Below are 19,123 nucleotides of genomic sequence, written 5' to 3'. Positions count from 1 at the left end.
TCAATTTAAACTATAGCTCCTTCTGAATGATATGCCCCAATTAACAAGATCATCTATCGTCAAAAATTATTTGATGGATAGACAGTTGTTTAGGTCTTCCTTCAATTTCATAGGAAATGAACTAAAACCCACTAGATTGGCAAAATAATTCATTACCTGATTATTACAGTGATACACTTTCTGAACCATTGCCAAGTCTTTGGGTTGCCCCTTTGTTTGGCATCCTAGGATGTTTCACACTTGAGGCCAATACACTACTGAAAGTAAGAAGGGTCTTAGTGAGGAGGACCCCTTGGCCCTGCTCCCCTCCAGGCAGATCAGTTGTAGGAATGAACATGTACTGAAGCTGAAGACTGGAAATTGATGTTCTAATACCATCTGAGTGCTGACGTGCCCTCTTGGAAAGTATCCCAATGGCTCCAGTAGACTTGCCTAGTAGTCTAGTCTCCGCTGGGCTAGAGAAAGCTGCTGTGTTGCACCTGGGCTCCTGCCCCAGACCCAGCACACACTCCTGTCCTTCTTAATGCTCTGCATTTTCTGAGGATGACTCTCAGAGCCATGGTAGACTCACTGTGACCTTGTCCTCTGCAGTCTCTTCTTGGTTCTCTTAGATAACCCCCCAAAAAGAGTGAAGCACCCAATAAATTATTTGAACATCCTGGATGTGTGCCTCAGATATCAAGTTGTATGTTTCCATTGTTATTTCAAAGTTGTGTTCTTGGAAGTGCTTAAGAACTCCAGGGATAGAGAACCAGGGGAAGAAAGATCAGCTCTGGCACTCACAAGAAACCCTGATCTAAATTAGGCCTTGGGCCAATCTGCCTTAAGCTGAGAGGAGAGAGAGAAGAAAACACTTAAAAAAAAAGTCTAGTTATTTAAAAATAGTTGTCACCTTTCAAGAAGCGTTGGTCATTTTCTGTAAGAACTGATGACCTCATCCAATGTTGTGGTTAACTTGCAGCCACATATAATTAAATTCTGTCTTGCCATGTTTCTGCTGCAAGATAATGTGATGCTTCTTTTCCTGCTATGCTGCTGTGGGAGGGGGAGGCCAGGAGAAAATAGCCACCATGTGTGGCTGTGGAGGTTCAGGAACCTTCCACTGTCACCCCTCCCTTGTTCTGTAGGAACAGCGATGCGCTCCTCTGAGGAGAAGGGAAGCTATTATTTCACCCGTGTTCCCATTTAATTTGCATAACCACCTGTGAAGGTGGTATTATTATCCCCACTTTACAGGTAAGGAAACCAAGTCTCAGAGAGATTAAGACTTGGTCATTGTTGCTCACCAGTGGAGGGCAAAACCAAGACTACTTGGTGGGTCTGTCTTATTACTGGGGCTGTGTTCTTTCCAGCAGGCATGGGGCCACCTTGGGTACAAAACGTCTCCCTAGCTGTGGTCGGTACATGAGATGGGGGTGTGGGAAGCCGCTGTGGTAGATGACTGTGGTCCTCAGAAATGCCTAGCCTATGTGTGTCCAGAGGAGTGCTTCCCAACCACTTCTGCATCACAGCACGTAGAGAAGAGGAAAGCAGGCATTTGGGTTATACAGAAGCATTCCAAGGCTAGAAGCAACAGGCCCAATGTCGTCCCAGCTCCTGAAGACAGCACACTTGCGACCCAGGTAGAGCATGGTGGTCTGACCCACAGTGCACAGGTGCAACTCAAACACGGTCCTTGAGGACCAGCCACCATGGCAGTGGGGTCTCTGCAGAACTGCATCCCTTCATAGGAGAAGCAATAGATGATCCTTTTTGAATTCCTGATGACATGCTTAGTGTCCTCAGAGCTCAGGTGACTTTGAATAGTAGGGTGGAAGAAAGCGGGAGGACACTGTGTTTCCTGGGCAGCTGTAACAGCTCTTGTCCCTGGAGAGATGGCCTGAGATTGCATACAGATCATGAAGTTGCTCATTGTCTTTTCTCCTTTTCTTTTAATTGATTGACAATTCAAATGTTGTTATGAATGAAGTAAGAACCAATACAGTGTGGAGTTGATGATTCTCATTTTGGACTCAAATGGTTTCTAAGGAAGTAGAGAATATATAGGTGTATGTATGTATTTGTATATGTATGTACACACACACACACACACACATATATATAGAGAGAGAGAGGAAGAGAGAAAAAGAAAGACACAGAGAGAGAGACAGAGAGACAAGAGAGAATAGATAGGTATATATTCTCAGCAGATATGAGTAAGCAGGCTCCAGGTCTTGATGTAAATGAGAATACGTTAGAGTATCTCGAGGCATGATGAAATTTGCTTTTTGGTTTTAACTGTAATCTTGAAGGCTCTTCCTTAGGGAAGCTTCAAGGTAGTGAGGGGGGGATGCTTTGTAGGCAGGGTCTGCTCAAGCAGAGGGAAGAAGCAGCTACCTAGGTAGGCTCCGTTCAGAGACAATATGTCCATCCCTGCTCAGTTTGCCTAGAAGTACTATTTGTAGAAGACTAGAAATAAAGCTCCAACGAGAAGGCTCACACCAGGCCTCCTGAGAGTAGGGGAGACGTCAAAGGATGTTGGTGACAGATCTCCCAAGCCTGGGGAGGGAGAAACAGGAGAAACATAAAAATTCCTCCTGGATACTTAAAAAAACCAAAAAACAAAAAAACTAACTTTAAATTAGAAATATAAATAACTATTTAAAAAAACCTCTCTCACAAGCAGGAAAAATGACAACTTGTTTACGATGTAAGTTATATAAGTAGAGAAATCAGGAGACAGAATGCATTCTTGGCTTTTAAAAATCCCCTGATTATATTATACCCCTGAAACCAATATAACACTGTATGTTAATTATACTTCCATTAAAAAAAATCCCCAAGATTAAAATAAGAGTCATCTAAACAAAATGAGAGATCCAGTGTTATTGCTCAAATCCAAGGAAACTCCTTTGCAATAAAGTTTGTATGGAATCCCAGGCCCCACCCTAGACTTACTGAATCAGATCCTCTTGGGATGAGACCCTGAAATCTGCATTTTAAAAGCTCTCTGGGCAATTCTGATGTGTCATGCTCAGTACTTGGGAATGTTCTAGCAAAGCAAAGATGTCTCTGCGTTGTGACTCAGATGAGCCAATTACCAGCCTAGGCCTCTGAAGAACTTTGGTATTTTTATGAGCATTCTAGAGAAATGTGGGGTAGGGGTGGGAGAGTTGATGTTGATTCCAGGCAAGCTTGAATTCTGTTTGTTTGCATTTGGTTGCTTCTGTAAAATTCTGGCATGGACGGTTGTAGTGACGGTACCACTCATCTCCATGTCCTAGCTGGCCTGATACCTCAAAGGTCGTTCAACTTCCATTTCTGAACGAAGATGTCTGTCCTGTGCTCCTCTCTCTTTTTTGGGCCCTGGTGAGATGGGCTAGATCAGAAGGTCCTTTTTAATCTATTTACACAGCAAACCTGGAGAAAGTCACAGACAACACGCTTCAGTTTCCATTCTAGTCTGGTCCCTTCGTCACTGAACCAAAGACTCAAGAGTCACCTCTAAGTCAAAGGGCCCCATGTTTATGGTTTATAGAGTTCCCTCCACACTCCTGGTTGGTAGCTTTTGACTCTTTCTTTCCCCTCTCTGTCTCCTCCCTAGCTTGGGAACCTCATCTTGGCTGCTGCAAGTGACAGAAGGGGTTATGGAAGTCTGAAGAGGATCAAATGCTTTTTCTACCTCAAGCATGAGCGCTAGTCTGCCTCCTTTCAGCTTTTCAATATCTCAAACAGATTTCCTTCCATCTTCATTATTCAACTTATTTGAAAACTAATTTGCCTTCATGTTGCATCTATTTGGATCATTATGGCCCTCTAGATAATTCTCAGGAAACTTTCCGTAAAGAATTTGGCAATGAGTGGCCAGAAAATTGGGGCCACCAATGAGGTCATTCCTAGCTTATGTTTTAGGCTCTTTGGAGAACAGAGATATCCCATTACCTTGAATAATGAGGGTTATAGGAAAGAGAGGTGTAGAAATAAGAAATCTCATGGAAATGGGAAAATATTTGCGAACTGGAGAGTCATTGTTGCTCCCTGGCAGTCCGAATCTATGAATCTCGACTAGAATTTTCCATCCTCAAATATGTTGACTCAGCTACTCTCCATATGTATGACACAAAATCAAACGTTCCGAGAGAGAGTATCTAGTTAGATTGGCTTTTGTGTTAGGCCACCTCAGTCTGCTGGCAAAACTACAGATTGGCTACCTTTGAACTAGGTCCCTACCTGTGATCTAATCAGCTGTGGTCAGGGAGTGCTGGATGGGAGTGGATAACGTATAGGAAGCATGGACACCTTCAGAAGTTGGGTTCATAAGAAACCACCTCTGAGGATTAGTGTGAAAATGATTTATCAGAAAGTGTTCCCCTGGAAAAAGTAGTAGAGAAATGAGGAAGTGAGATCTAGATATCTAGATGGGAAATCAGGGGAAGTAGGAGTATGGTATCAAGCCAAATCCCCAAGAGGGTAGGTTTGGTTTAATCCCATAGGAGGAGCTCTGGAGACAGGGTAGGTCACCCTTCAGAGTTGTCCCATGAGGGTAAGGGAACTGGGGTATTTATACCCCTGAACTCATTAGTCTCTGGGTGAGGGTTGGCTCAGGCACAAATTCCTAGACACTTCTAGCTTTTCTTATGCTGGCAAAGTAGATGCTGGCAGCCAGAAGGCAATCCTTCTTCAAGGACTTGTAGAGTCCACTGTTACAGGTGAAAGCACACTGACAGGTTGTGCTTAAGAAATGGTCAAAGTGGGGGCACCTGGGTGGCTCAGTTGGTTAAGCATCTGCCTTCAGCTCAGCTCATGATCTCAGGGTCCTGGAATTGAGCCCCTCATTGGGCTCCCTGCTCAGTGGGGAGCCTGCTTCTCCCTCTCCCTCTGCGCCTCCCCACGCTCATGCTTTCTCTCATGCACTCTCTCTCTCTCTCAAATAAATAAATAAATAAATAAATAAATAAATAAATAAATAAAATCTTCAAAAAAAAAAGGTCAAAGCATCTGAGGGAATGTGGATTGTAGCACTAACAGCATCTGATGAGCCCCTAAAGAATGAGCTAGAGAGGTGTTCTTCAGCAGGGCACTATGGCCAACACCATGAGCTGAATGAAGTCTTCCCTATATTGCCTGACAACAACAAACTGAGCTGAAAACTTCCCTTCAGAACATAAAACGTGCAGTCAGGTATCTGGTACCTGTGTCTACAGAATGGCACCTTCAGAAACGGTCAACTGAAACTCACATAAATCAGACAAAGACCAACACAAAGTAGACAAGAGTTCACACTCGCCAGACTCCGGCAAGTGTATTAAGAAGAGATGAACTGTTTTCAACCATGTCAACAAAAAGAAATTAACTTTCTTATTAATCACTGAGAAACACCCTTTCAAATATCCGATACAAATATAGCACGTCTGTCTACAGCCAGCTCCATTTTTATTTCCACAAACTCTCTTCCGTTTAAAGAGCCGCATGATATTCCATATTACCTATACACTGGCCTTTTAGGAATCCTTGGCTGACAGTGTGTTCCCTCCTTTGGGGACTCTCACCACATTGGAGCCTGCACCATGGCTTTCCCATGTCCCACTAGACAGTAATTTCTTTAAAGATAAGCACAGGGACCCACTTAGAGCGATACAAACATTCAACCACTGGCTGTCTGGGAAAAATGTATTCATGTATACATACACAACTTTATTACACATTTTAATGATAGAAAGGACGTATAGCACACAATTTGTAAATAATAATAAGGTCTACAATACTCTGCGTTGTAAGTTCCACATAGCCGATTGATTTTCACAGGGAGATTTTATTGATTTTTGCTAAACTCTTCTATCCCTGGCCAACCTTTAGTTGCAGTTGATGAACAAGGGGAGTCCCGACCTGAATGTTGGTTGATACCCTCATTTCTGTTTACAGGTAAGACAAAAATGAAGATGTGTGTTGGAACTTCACTCAACAGCATGGGTGACTTCCAAAATGGTTCTTGTGACTAGGGCTGGAAACACATCGTTCCTGTCCTCAGAGGACTCACAGTCTCATGGGAAAGACGAAATATACAGACATATGATGATGGAATAATGACTCTGACGGAAACACAGGGAAAGAGAGCCCCGTGGAAGCCTATCATTTCCCACTTGATCAGGAGGCCGGAGCAAAAATGTAACACTGGGCATGTGATTTAGCCTCTAGAATCACAGCTCCTCACCTGCTAACCAAGGGAGCTAGAAGATGATATTTAAACTTGGCCGAGTCTGTCTACCTTTGGATCTCTGGAGGTGCTCCCGACAAGGTGTGCTCCACAATTTCGTGCCATGAGAAAGTCTATTCAGTTAGAAAAGCTGACGTGATACACACCCCTTCAAATAGCTTAGTAACGAAAGCAAAACATAACAGTGACAGCTGATATCGCCTTACTGTGGTTGTAAATGATAAAATTCTCAACGAATGCATCACGCACTCAATCAAGTTTCTCAATCAGTCCTCAGTGAAGCGCTTTTCTGTAAATATGAGTATCGTATTCTGTACATTAAGTCAACGTGGATCCCATATCCAGGTCATAGGTTGACATTGCTGCTTCCAAAAGTACTGATGATATGGATGGTGCAAATTTGAATAAAATGACATGCATCTGTTTCTAAGTAATTTCTGAGAACCAATGATAATACATTTCAAGAATTTACATTATCCTCTAATTTCAGACTGCAATTTAGAGCTTACAGTATTCTATAATTCAGACTCTCACATTTTTACAATGCAGTATTTCCCGTTTCCCCATATAAATAGCCATAAAACAGAACTATGGAATTAGAAGAATTTAGAAAGAGTGGGCAGACTAGACACAGCTGGCTATAAAGACAATCTTTTCTATTTCATTTTCCTAAACATTCTCCCTCACTCCCCCTACACTCATGCCCCCATACACCTCTTTCACCTCTCTTTCTCTCTCGGTCCTTCTTCCATCAGTTTTCCAAGAGCTACCCTTTGACTCCTCCTCCCCATCTCCCACGCTCCTAGGCAGGATACTTACATGGGGAGCTGTCATTCTCCCTTCTAGGTGATCAAAATTATTTAGCCTGCCTTATTAAAGGTGTGATCCTAGAAAAGGTGACTTTAATGCCTCCCAACGGGGGACCTGTGCTCCAGTGCCTGCTTTACCTGTTGGTAAAGACAAGGGAACTCACAAGGCCTTCAGCAGGTATTAATGTGTGCTGGGCCAGTGGTACCTTTCTCCCAGGGGTGTTGATGAGTTGAAGTTCATGGATGTGAAGGCTAGTGCCTGGCATGGTGCAATCCTTTAAAGCTACTTCTTTGTGCTTGGTATTGTGTTTCTGATATATGACTTATTTCAAGCTTATTTGTTTATCGTATAGAGACAAAGAGCATAGAAGTTAAAACCAGACAGACCTGGACTCAGAGCACGGCTCTCCCTCTCACTGTCTGTGTGGTCTCGGGCAAGCCACCCAACATCTCCAACCCTGCATTGCCTCATCTAGAAAACAGAAGTAATAATAATCTGTTCCCTACTGCTAGTAGGAGAAATGAATGAGATTATGCATCTAAAGCCTTAGTATAAGATATGGTATATGGCAGAGTGAGGGTTCATTAAACATTAACTACGATTATTATTGCAGTCCAATGGTGGGGTGTGTGTGTGTGTGTGTGTGTGTGTGCAGATCCAAGGCGTACTATCTAGGGAGTGAGGCCAAAGCATTAGTAAATAAATATAGCATCAGGGCGCCTAGGTGGCTCAATCATTAAGCGTCTGCCTTCGGCTCAGGTCATGATCCCAGGGTCGTGGGATCGAGCCTTGCACTGGGCTCCCTGCTTAGCGGGAGGCCTGCTTCTTCCTCTCCCACTCCCCTTGCTTGTGTTCCCTCTCTCACTGTCTCTCTCTGTCAAATAAATAAATAAAATCTTAAAAAAAAATAGCATCAAGTGGATTATACCATACTTTCCATACAAACTAACAGGATAGGGAAGAATAGATTAGTTTTGATGAGCAAAATATATGATGTTTTGGAGCATTTGTCCTTAGCCTCAAACAACGAGTAGTGTTTATATAGGCAAAGATGGGAGGAAGGGAGCTCCAGGTTGAGGGGATAGTCCGAGCAAATCATGGATGCAGAAAAATTAGGGGGCCCACTTGGAGAATGGGAAGCTGGGGCAGAGGCTGCGTGTTCACCTATGTTTGGGGTCATGGAGTGGGGAGGGAAGGTTGGAGAGCTCACCCATATTCCACCTTTCCCAACTTGGACTGCTTTAGGGCAGGGACCTTGTGTTCTTAGTTCTCTGCTCTTCAGGGCCTGGCACATGGGAGCAGGCACTAAGTAATGGTCGAATGAATGAATGAGAGATTTCTAGCATGTGCTTTTATCTTAGCTGGAAACTGGAAAGCAGAGGGACAAAGGGGCTTCAATATTTTACTTTGAACCTTGGGTCCCTGCTTCACGGAAAGAGATTTGGCTAAACATTATGGGCCGTAATTTGGACGGATGAGGCATTTGTCAAGCCCAAAGAGCTCACAGTGGAAGGCGGTGGCAACAGGCTGTCCAGCTCAGAGCACGTCAAACCAGACTGGAACACTGGGTTGGAGATGTAGACATGGGAGCTAACAACATAGATACAGACTTGACTCCTTGGACTCCACAGGGCAAGAATCTATGTAGAGGTCATGGTCGTATAACATTTACCAGGGACTTGACAGGGAAAGGAAGACAGGTATAGGGCAATGACTTGATGACACGGGAAAGCCTACTCTCTTAATTCAATAACAGCAATGGTTGGAGTATGTTGGGAGATGGAGGGGAAGTTGTCTAGGGAGTAAGAGAAGTGAAAAATGCTGGAGAGTAAAGGAAATATTTTAGATATCTGAATGGCGGGATGCATTGTGGTTCTGAGTGAGCAGTAATGAGAAAGTCCCCTTTGTCTAAGGATGAAGACATGAGTGAGAGATGACATGAGAGGTAGTCAGGTGTGGAGGAGAGACAGGGTAAGGGTGTGCAGGGGGAGACAGGGCAGTGAGGTGTGGAGGGGAAGACCGGGTGGTCGGGCATGGAAGGGAGACGGGGTGGTCAGGTGTGGAAGGGGAGACGGGGTGGTCGGGTATAGAGGGGACACAAGGCAGTCAGCTGTGGAGGGTGATGACTTGGCTTTCCTATAGTTGGAGGCTAAGTTTTCCCCTCACCATGAGTCTTGGGCATCTAGGGATGAAATGGGAGTTTTAGGGGAATAGTCCTTTGTAAACTAAGGAGATGCACAGAGCTCAGCAAAAAGATTTCTGAGGAGTAGCATCAACGCTTAGACTGAACGTGAGTGGCATTGCCGTGTCATGAGCAACATCTGCTAAACGCTGGCACAACTTCTAGTCCGGGAGGAGGCCCAGAGGAAGCAGGCTGTGCTCACGAGTCAGCCCTGCAGGTGGAGCTGGTGGGTGGGGGCCGGGGGCCGAAGATGGATAGGGCCACCCTGGTTTCTCACGAGGAAGCCGAGCTGGGAAGAGGCTGATAGCATCCTGGATAAGGAGTGATGGAAGCCCCAGCGAGCCCGGAGAGGAGGTTTGGTGATATAGGGCAGGGGAATGAAAATATAGTCCGTACAAATGTATGGAAGTTAGCGGGGAAAGAAGCCCTGAGGCAAGATTATAAAAGAAGCAAACTGCTTTATTCCTTCTCCACGTCCGTACATTTGATGATCTTCTATCCCGCCAATCATCACAGGTTCACTCCTTCATTTAACAAACATCGATCACACACCTGATTTGTAGCAGGTACCAAGCCAGGTCCGGCAGATACAGAGATGGACAGAAACACACTTGTCCCTGAACTCGTGAAGCCGCTGACAAACATCACGTTAATTAGCTGAATATACATTGTTTTGCTATATTCTCTTTGTAAACAGGGACAAACGAGCATGGTAGGAGCTCTCCATTGTAAAATAAAGCGGAGGCGGGAGACAACCCCTTCATTCTGTCAAAGACTCGATAACCACATAACAATTTTAGGGGGATGGTGTCTGGATTATTTTTTAAAAAATCATTCAGTTCTGTCTGTGGAGACCAGAGCTGCCCAATGTACCCGGAAATTTTGATCAGAAGGTTTTAAAATTTCACTGGCTCCACGTAGCATTCAAAGGACCAAATTCCGCTATAATTTCACCTGTTTATGTTTAGATCAAACACTGAATGAATATGCATGGAATGAATTTGATATTCAATTAGCTGTGATATTAGGCATTTTGATGCGTGCCAACCACAAAGACCGTGTGTTACATTTAACAGACAGTTACATCTGTTCTAGGACTGTTGCAGCCTTTTGGCCGGTAGTATTTATAGGTAGGGTGCCCCCCTCCCCAAATGAAGCCTAGTTTCAGTTTCAGGTGTACAACATAGCAAATGGACAATTCTATATATTCTATGTGTTATGCAATACTCATCATGAGAAGTGTAGGTACCATCTGTCATCCCACCAACTTACGATGATATATAGCATATATCTTCCCTATGCTGTACTTTTCATTCCTGCGACTTATTTATTTTGGATCCGAAAGACTGTGCCTCTAAATCCCTTTCACCTATTTTGCCCATTTCCCTACCCCCTCTCGTCTGGCAACCACCAGTCCGTTCTCTGCATTTATGAGTCTGTTTCTGTTTTTGTTTGTTTGGAAATAAGTCAGACAGAGAAAGACAAATGCCATATGATTTCACTTACATGTGAAATCTAAAAACCAAAACAAATGAACCGGTACCATTCTAGACCCATGGTAGCATTTACCATGTCTACAGCCTACAGGCCCATCCAGAATTCTGAGAATTAATGCAAAGTATACACTATGCATGAGAAAAAGTAATTTTAAAAAAGGTATCTGAAGGTAAAATGTTGGTGAGGCCAGAAATAGAAAGAGTTGTTGGTCAGGAACATAGGAAAACAGGAGGACAGGGTTGGGGGAGCCCTGGTGCCCTGGTGGGATCCGGGAGCCTAGACTTGGCCTGTTTAGTCCTGTGGCCAGGCTAATGAGAAGCCTCTGATCATCAGATGTTGTCTGTGGTTTTCCTGCTTGGGCAAAATATTCTGGGCTTGTCTCCATTGTTGGAAGTGCCCTGTTGCTTAATATAAACCCTTGTGGTGGCACCCCCATCCCTGTTTTTCTAGTTCAGGCTCCTATGAGTTCAGTTAATGTGAGTTAGCCTCTAATAAACTTGGAAAGGAAACAGAACCACTTTTCTGTATTGGCAAAGCTGAGGTCCCTAAACTTGAGTCATCTCATTAAGGTCTGTTAGGGGCCAGCCTGATGGTACCTTATCCTGGCAGCAAGTCCCCCACTGTCACCCTTTGGTGAAGTGTTATACAGGGGTTCCCAGACCAACCAAGACTGATAAACTGAGGGCTGTATTTTCTTTAGCACTAAGAGTAACTCCATGGCCTCACTGTTCACCCATTAAGACTGTTGTCTTGTGGAAAGAGTGCCTTGAAGCCAGAGAGATCTGAGTTTTAGTAGTAGTTCTGCCACTTACCATTTGGGTGACCTTGCCTATGTCAGTTAACGTCTCCAAACTGGCATTTTTTTCCATGTAAAACGAAAATTCCCACCACAGGATTGTAAGGAAGTTGCAAGGGTGAACAGAGATGTATGGGAGACTGGTGACCCAGCCCCTGGATGAACTGGCGGAGGCTACTGTTTACGGAAATATTTGCTAAAGAGAGAGAGAGAGAAACCCCAAATTTTTCCCTTAGAGTGAGGCAGGAGGGGAAGGTCACTAGAGAATGCCACCACGGGAGAAGCCCGGCCGGCTGGGCAGAAGACAGGTGTAAATGTGGAGGCCTGCCCGCGTCCTGCACCCAGTATGGGCCACCAAGCTCTGCCGCTGAGGAGTTCCCATTTAGGTGCCGCAGGAGCGGCGGGGGTATCATCGCAACCTCTCCCTTGGGCTGCGCTTCACCCCGTCACCTTTGCGACCGAGCAGGTCTCCGCCGGAGCCATGGTTACTAGGCGCGAGAGCGTCCATGGCAACCGCCTGCCTCAGGGTTTCCCTCAGTTCCTCCCGCTCCCGCGTTTCCTCCCACCGGCCAATCGGCTCCCGGCGAGCCGGCAGGAGCGGCCGTTGAGTGGTCCGCGGGCCCTGACGTCACAGGTAGGGGAGGCGGGGCCAGAGCCGGCCGGGTCCGGGTCCCAGCGATCAAGGGCGGTAGGTGGGGGGCTGCCACCCTTCCGGCTCACCGCCCCTTCCCCGCCCCTTGCCCTCCTCCGCTGACAGGTGAGTGGTCTGGTGGGCTCCTGCCTGCCGCTGGGACGACCCCGACAGCGTCCCCTTCCCCAGTGAGGCCCCAACGTCTGACCTCAGAATTCGGGGTGAAGTCGTGGAAACCCTGCAATTCCTCTCCCTAATCTGCACTTCCCTGCTCCCACCTTTCAAAATAGACACCATACAGACGCACTGGTACCCGCTACCCAATCCCCCACCCCATGCCTTTGTAACTGACATTCTGATGCTTTTCAAGGATTGAGAAGTAATCTCTAAATGCGGAACCAGCAAAGGGGCGTCCGACCCCCCGACCCTGTGCGCACTCGTGTAATTTCTTACACCAGTTAGCACTGCTGTGCTTTTCCACCGTAGCGCCGCGTCCGTCCGGCTTCATCTGCCAGGTTTTCCAAATGCTGCCAAGGGGAGGGCGGTCGAACCACCTGGCTGTTCAGATAGAGTTCCTGAGATTCCGATCAGCGCAGGTCTTCTCTCCCTGGCCTCCGGCCATTTCTGTTCCGCTCGGATCCTGAACCTCTTACTTGTTTTGACCTTTTAGACCAAGCCCCTTTATGTTTTCTCCCAGGATGCTTACGATGGTGTAGATATTTTAGAAATAGGTAATATTAGTGGTTTGGCCAGTGTGAAAAAAAGCAAGCAAATTGTTTCAGTAATAGGCAAAGTGTTCCGAGGTTTCTGATAAACTATTCTACTCTCTTCTTTTTAAAGTGAAATATTTTACGCGATAAGTGGAGCGTTCAAGCATCCATGCGCTCATGCCTCATTTAAGACAAACAAGCTAATAACAACGTTACAGTCGCGGATGAGACCTCCCTCCTATGTACCCCTTGCGAATCCCATTCCCCGTTCTCCTTTCCCAGCTGTACCTACTTACCAGAATTCAGTGCTTACTTACATTCTGTATATTCGTATACCTTTTCTACTTATGTATTTGTTCCAAAACGAATATACAGTGTTATTTTTAAAGTTTATATGATGGTATTGTGCTCTAGGTCATTCATTTTAACTGCTGTGTGATAATACTCGTATGAACTTGTATGCCTACCCCGTTGATAGACTCTTAGACTGTTTCCTTTTCAAAGATTGTTAGAAACGTTCTTGTACATTCGTCTACATTCTTGGGTACATACTTGAGTTTCTCTAGGTTTATCAAAAAGTTGAATTGCTGAGTCATGGCAAACGGGCTTTTTCAACTTTGCTAGATACTGCCGCATAGATCTCCAAGGTATATTAATTTATATTTCCACTCTCAGTGAAGAGACTTCCGCATTAAACTTTTTTTTTTGAAAGAAAGAGATTATTTACTCTGCATAAAGAGAAATGGCTTAAATGTTGACATCTGATAGAACTTTTAAAAACCTGCTGCTCATTAATGTAGTGGGAGCAGTGTTTTATTTTTGGCTCAGTTTGAAACTGTGAATAATTAGATGGATATGGCCAAAGGAGCCAAGAAGGGTTGTCTGTGATCATTTCAAGCCTATCCTGGTCATCGGTCTGAGGCAGAGTGTGGTGAAATTCGTGGGAATCTGTACTTGTCATGTCTTCTGCAGAAAATGAGCCACACAGGTTTTTATACCTTAAAATATTTATGATTTTAAAGCCTTGCCTAAATATGCTAATAAAATATGTTTATCCAATTTGAGGTCACATCTTTTGGATTATAAGTGGAACTTCCCAGTACCTACAGTCTTTGTGTTATTGATTATATTTTTAACACGTTAATATTTATGGAAGACAATTATAGCATTTTTTCCAGTAGGTAAATAACTATTGACCCCACATTAAATAAATACAGGCAAACGCTGTATTTGACTTCATTTCTTAAAATGTTTTTTTGGTCATGCCTAAAAGTATAATAAAAAACAATTGCATAACTTAGGGTATGAATTTTTCCACAGCTATTTTCAGTCATTTTTCCAAAGAATTTGTTCAGTTCGCTTGCAAATAGGAGATGTTTATAGCATCAGTTAATGATCTTAGTATGTGCTGCACGAGCCCTCTTAAGATGTGACTGAGTTAGAATTTAGAAAATGATTTAAATGTTGTAAAGGGCACATCATCAAAGTAAGCCATAGGCTTTAAAAAAACTCCTCCTTAAAAGTTTGGTAGAATTCACCAACAGACCCATTTAGGCATGAAGTTTTCTTTGAGGAAAGATTTTAAACTACAGATTCAATTCCTTTAACTACCATAGGGCTACTCAAGTGATCAATTTCTTCTTTAGTCAGTTTTGGGTATTTGTGTTTTAAAAGCATTTTGTACATTTCATCTCTGTTGGCAGATTTCTTGGCATAAAGTTGTTAGTAACATTGCTTTATTAACTGTCTTCTAATGCTTTCAGGGTCTGTAGCAATATCTCTTTTTCATTCCTGATATTAGTAATTTGTCTCCTCTCTTTTTATCTTGATCAGTCTGGTGAGAGGTCTATCAATTTTATTGTTAGAGTTTCACTGCTTCCCCCCCCCCCCCGTTTGTTCATTTTCTATTTCATTGACTTTTCTCTTTTTATTATTTATTTCCTTCTACTTTGGCCTTACTTTGCTGCCCCCCCCCCCCCAGCCATTAAGAATAAAGTGGAGGGGCGCCTGGGTGGCACAGCGGTTAAGCGTCTGCCTTCGGCTCAGGGCGTGATCCTGGCGTTATGGGATCGAGCCCCACATCAGGCTCCTCCGCTATGAGCCTGCTTCTTCCTCTCCCACTCCCCCTGCTTGTGTTCTCTCTCTCGCTGGCTGTCTCTCTCTCTGTCAAATAAATAAATAAAATCTTTAAAAAAAAAAAGAATAAAGTGGAGATCATTGATTTTATTTTATTTTTAAATTTTTAAAAAGATTTTATTTATTTATTTGAGAGAGAGAGCATGAGTGGGATTGGAGGGGCAGAGGGAGATGGAGAAGCAGGCTCCCCGCCAAGCAGGGAGCCTGATGTGGGGCTCAATCCCAGGACCCTGGGATCATGACCTGAGCTGAAGGCAGATGCTTAACCGACTGAGCCACCCAGGTGCCCTGAGATCATTGATTTTAACTAATTTTTATTTTCTAGTATAAGCACTGAAAGCTATACACTTCTGCCTAAACACTATTTTAGCTGCATCTCACAATTTTGATATGCTCTGTTTTTATTCTCATTCAGTTCCAAATATTTTCTAATTTCCCATGTGATTTCTTCATTGACCTAGAGGATATTTAGAAGTGTGTTGTTTAGGGGTGCCTGGGTGGTTCAGTCGGTTGAGCATTCTACTCTTGATGTCAGCTCATGTCTTGATATCAGAGTCATGAGTTAAAGCCCTACATTGGGTTCCATGCTGGGTGTGGAGCCTACTTAGAAAAAAAAGTGTGTGGTTTAATTTCCTACTATTTGAGAATTTTCCAAATATCTTTCTATTATTGATTTCTAATTTAGTTCTATATGGTCAGGGAACATATTCTGTATCATTTCAGTATTTTATGTTTATAGAGAACTTGTTTAATTGTCAGTATATGGTCTATCTCAGTGAATATTCTCTGTGTAGTTGGAAATTGTATATAATTGTTGTTTAAAAATATTTTTCTTTCATTTTTTATTGAGGTAAATTGACATATAATACTGTATAAATTTAAGGTATACAGCATGATGTCTTACATATATTGTGAAATGACCATCACAATAAGTTTAGTTAACATTTGTCATCTCATATAGATACAAAAGTATCTGCTGTGTTGAGTGGCCTGTTCTATAGATGTAAATTAGGTCCTGTATTGTTCAAATAGCTTATTTATTAACCAATTTTATGTTTGTTCTAACAATTACTGACAGAGGAGTATTGAAATATCTGCTATAGCTGTGGATCTATTTCTCATTTTAGTTCTGCCAGTTTTTGCTTTATGTATTTAAAATTCTATTGGTGGTTACATAGATGTTGAAGATCATTATATCTCCTTGATTAATCCTTTTATCCTTATTTCTCTCTTTATTTGTGATAGTATTTATTGTCCTGAAGTCTGCTTGCTTTGTTATTAATATAGCCACTTCAGTATTCTTTTGATTTGTATTTACATGGTGTACCTTTTTCCATACTTTTATTTTTAACTTATTTGTGTTTTATATTTAAAATGGATTTTTTAAATCCACAGCATATAGTTCAATATTGCTTTATAAAAACCAGCTTAAGAATCTATGCCTTTTAATTTTATTGTTTAAACCATTTATTATAAATGTAATTATCAATGTGATTTGGTTTGTGTCTACCATCTTGCTACTTGTTTCCTCTGTCTTACTTTTGTCTCTTTTCTCTTGGATTAATTATATGTCTTTGTCAGTCTTCTATTTTCCCCCTCCCCACTTAGCTGATTGGTTTTAATTCTGTTTTATTTCTTTCTTAGAAGATGTTCCAGCTCAGTGGTTCAAAATCTTTTTGGTCCCAGGAGCTCTTTGTACTTAAACAATCTCATGTTGAGGATCTCAAAGATCTTTAGTTTTGTGGATTGCATCTATTGATATTTATTATATTAGAAATTAAAATTGAACAGTTAAAAATATGAATTCTTTGAAAAATTAGCATTACAACCCATTATAAAGTAACATAAATAAAATGTTTTATTAAAAAGCTATGTTTCTGAAACAGAGAATATCTAGTGAGAAGAGTAGCATCATTTTACATGTGTTAAAGTTCTTTGATTTCTGTCTTAGCAGCTGGGTTCTCCTATCTACTGTATTTAGTCTATTGTGATATCACATATCATGTCACCTCTGGAAAACTCCATTGTGAATTTGTGAGAGAATGAGAGTGAAAAAGGAAAATATCACCTGAGCATTTACCCTGAAAATAATGTTAACCTTGTCACCCCTGAGAAGGTTTCGGACAAGTCCATAGGTTCTGGGTCCTATCTTGAAAACTGATGCTGTAAAGTTTACAGTATGCGTTTTTAAACTTATTGCAGTATATGTTAAAACAATATTATTCCATTTTAGTTATGACCCTTAGAATAATACATTTCCACTTCAGCTCCCCATCATTTGTGCTATTATGACCATGTAATTTACATCTATTTTTACTATAAATGCCACAATAATTTTTTATTATTTCACTTTACACAATCATCTTGTAAGGAAATTTTAACGTTAGAAAAAAATGTTTTTTTTATATTAGTACACATACCATTTCTGGCACTTTATTTCTTTGTGTAGATCCAAGTCTCCATCTGGTATAATTTCCTTTTGCCTGAAGAATTTCTTTTAACAATTCTTTTTGTGCAGTTCTGCTGCTGATGAATGATCTCGGCTTTTATTTTCATGAAAAAATTTTATTCCACCTTCATCTTCGAAGGATACTTTCACTGGATATACAATTCTAGGTTTACATTTTCCCCCCACCCCCCAGCCATTTAAAGATGTTGTTTGATTGTCTTCTGGCTTGCATAGTTTTTGACAAGAATTCTGCACTAATTCTTACCTTTGTTCCTTTCTATGTAATGTGTCTTTTTGCTCTGCTTTTAAGTTTTTCTCTTTATTGCTGATTTCCAGCAATTTGATTATGATGATCCTTGAGGTGATGGTGGTGGTGCTGAGGATGGGGGTACTAGTGTGTGTATGCGTGAGTGTATGGGTGTGTGCTTATCCTCTTGGAGTGTTTGGAGCTTCTTAGACCTGGGGATTTATAGTTTTCATCAAATTTGGAAATACACAGCCATTATTTCTTCAAATATTTTTGTGTCCCTCCCCTTTCTATATGACACTCCAAATACATGATGTTAGTTACTTGATATTGTGCCTATATTACTGAGGATTTTCTCTCTCTCTCTCTCTCTCTGTCTCTCTTTTTCAGTTAGAAAAAGTCTGTGCTTTGGTTAGATTTGAACTCACTAATCTTTATTTCTCCAGTGTCTACTCTGCTGTTAATCCCATCTAGTGAAATTGTTCAGGTATATACTGTATATGTATATGTTGTATGTTTTATTCCTCAAGTTACATTTGGTTCTCTTTTAAAGATTCTGTTCTTTTTTTATGTTCATTATGTTCTTGTTTTCCTTTAAATACCTGTACATCATTTGCATGTTCTATCAAATCTTTCCTGTTGACTGATTTTTTCCTAATCACGTGTCAATTTTTTTCTGCTGCTTGGCAGGTCTGGTAATTTTGATTGAATGCTGGACATTGTGATATTACCTATTTGAATGTCTTGATGTTGTCAGGCAATTAAATCACTTGTGGATTAATTTGATCTCTCTGAGGCCTCTTTTTAAGCTTTGCTAGAATGAATCTTTAGTACTTTTACTTCAGAGATAGGTCAGCCTGTCTCTAATGTGTGACTCCTCTGGGGTCTCCATGGAATGCTGTAGGTGATCACTGACGACTCTCCACTCTGACTGGTCTGAGTTCAAAATGTCTCTCCACCCTCTGTGAGCTCTAGAAATTGTTCAGCTGACAATGCTGCCGTCATTCTTTGCCAAAGTTCATGCAGTGTCCCTTGATGCATGTGTAGCCTATTGCTCAGCAAAGACGCAAGTGGACCCCTATATAGGGGCCTATATAGAGCCCTATGTAGAGCTCTTTTTCAACATAGCTTGCTTTCTCCTGCTTCACAACTTCAGCTGTCTCAGCTTCCCAAAATTCTGATCTCCTCCTCAACTCACAAAGTTGCCAGGATCTGTTCAGTTTTCATCTGTTTTTCCCGTAATCTGGAAATTGCCTCCAGGCAGAATGCCAGGACAATCAGAAGGCTTGCCTTATTTGTTTCTCTTTTCTCGGAGATCAGAGTCTTGTGCTGTCTATTGTCCAAAACAGGTGTTTCATATATTTTGTCTAGTGTTTTAGATGTAAGAGGCGAAGTCTAGTTTCTATTACTCTATCATGGTTGGAGTCAGAAGTCTATTTTGAATTTTCAAGTATTTTTTAGGCCATGACACT

Source organism: Ursus americanus, chromosome 14 (genome assembly GCF_024610735.1).
Source record: "Ursus americanus isolate L20-20 chromosome 14, mUrsAme1.1.p, whole genome shotgun sequence".
Lineage (NCBI taxonomy): Eukaryota > Metazoa > Chordata > Mammalia > Carnivora > Ursidae > Ursus > Ursus americanus.
The sequence above is the reverse complement of the archived record's forward strand: the minus strand, read 5'-3'. Positions refer to the sequence as shown.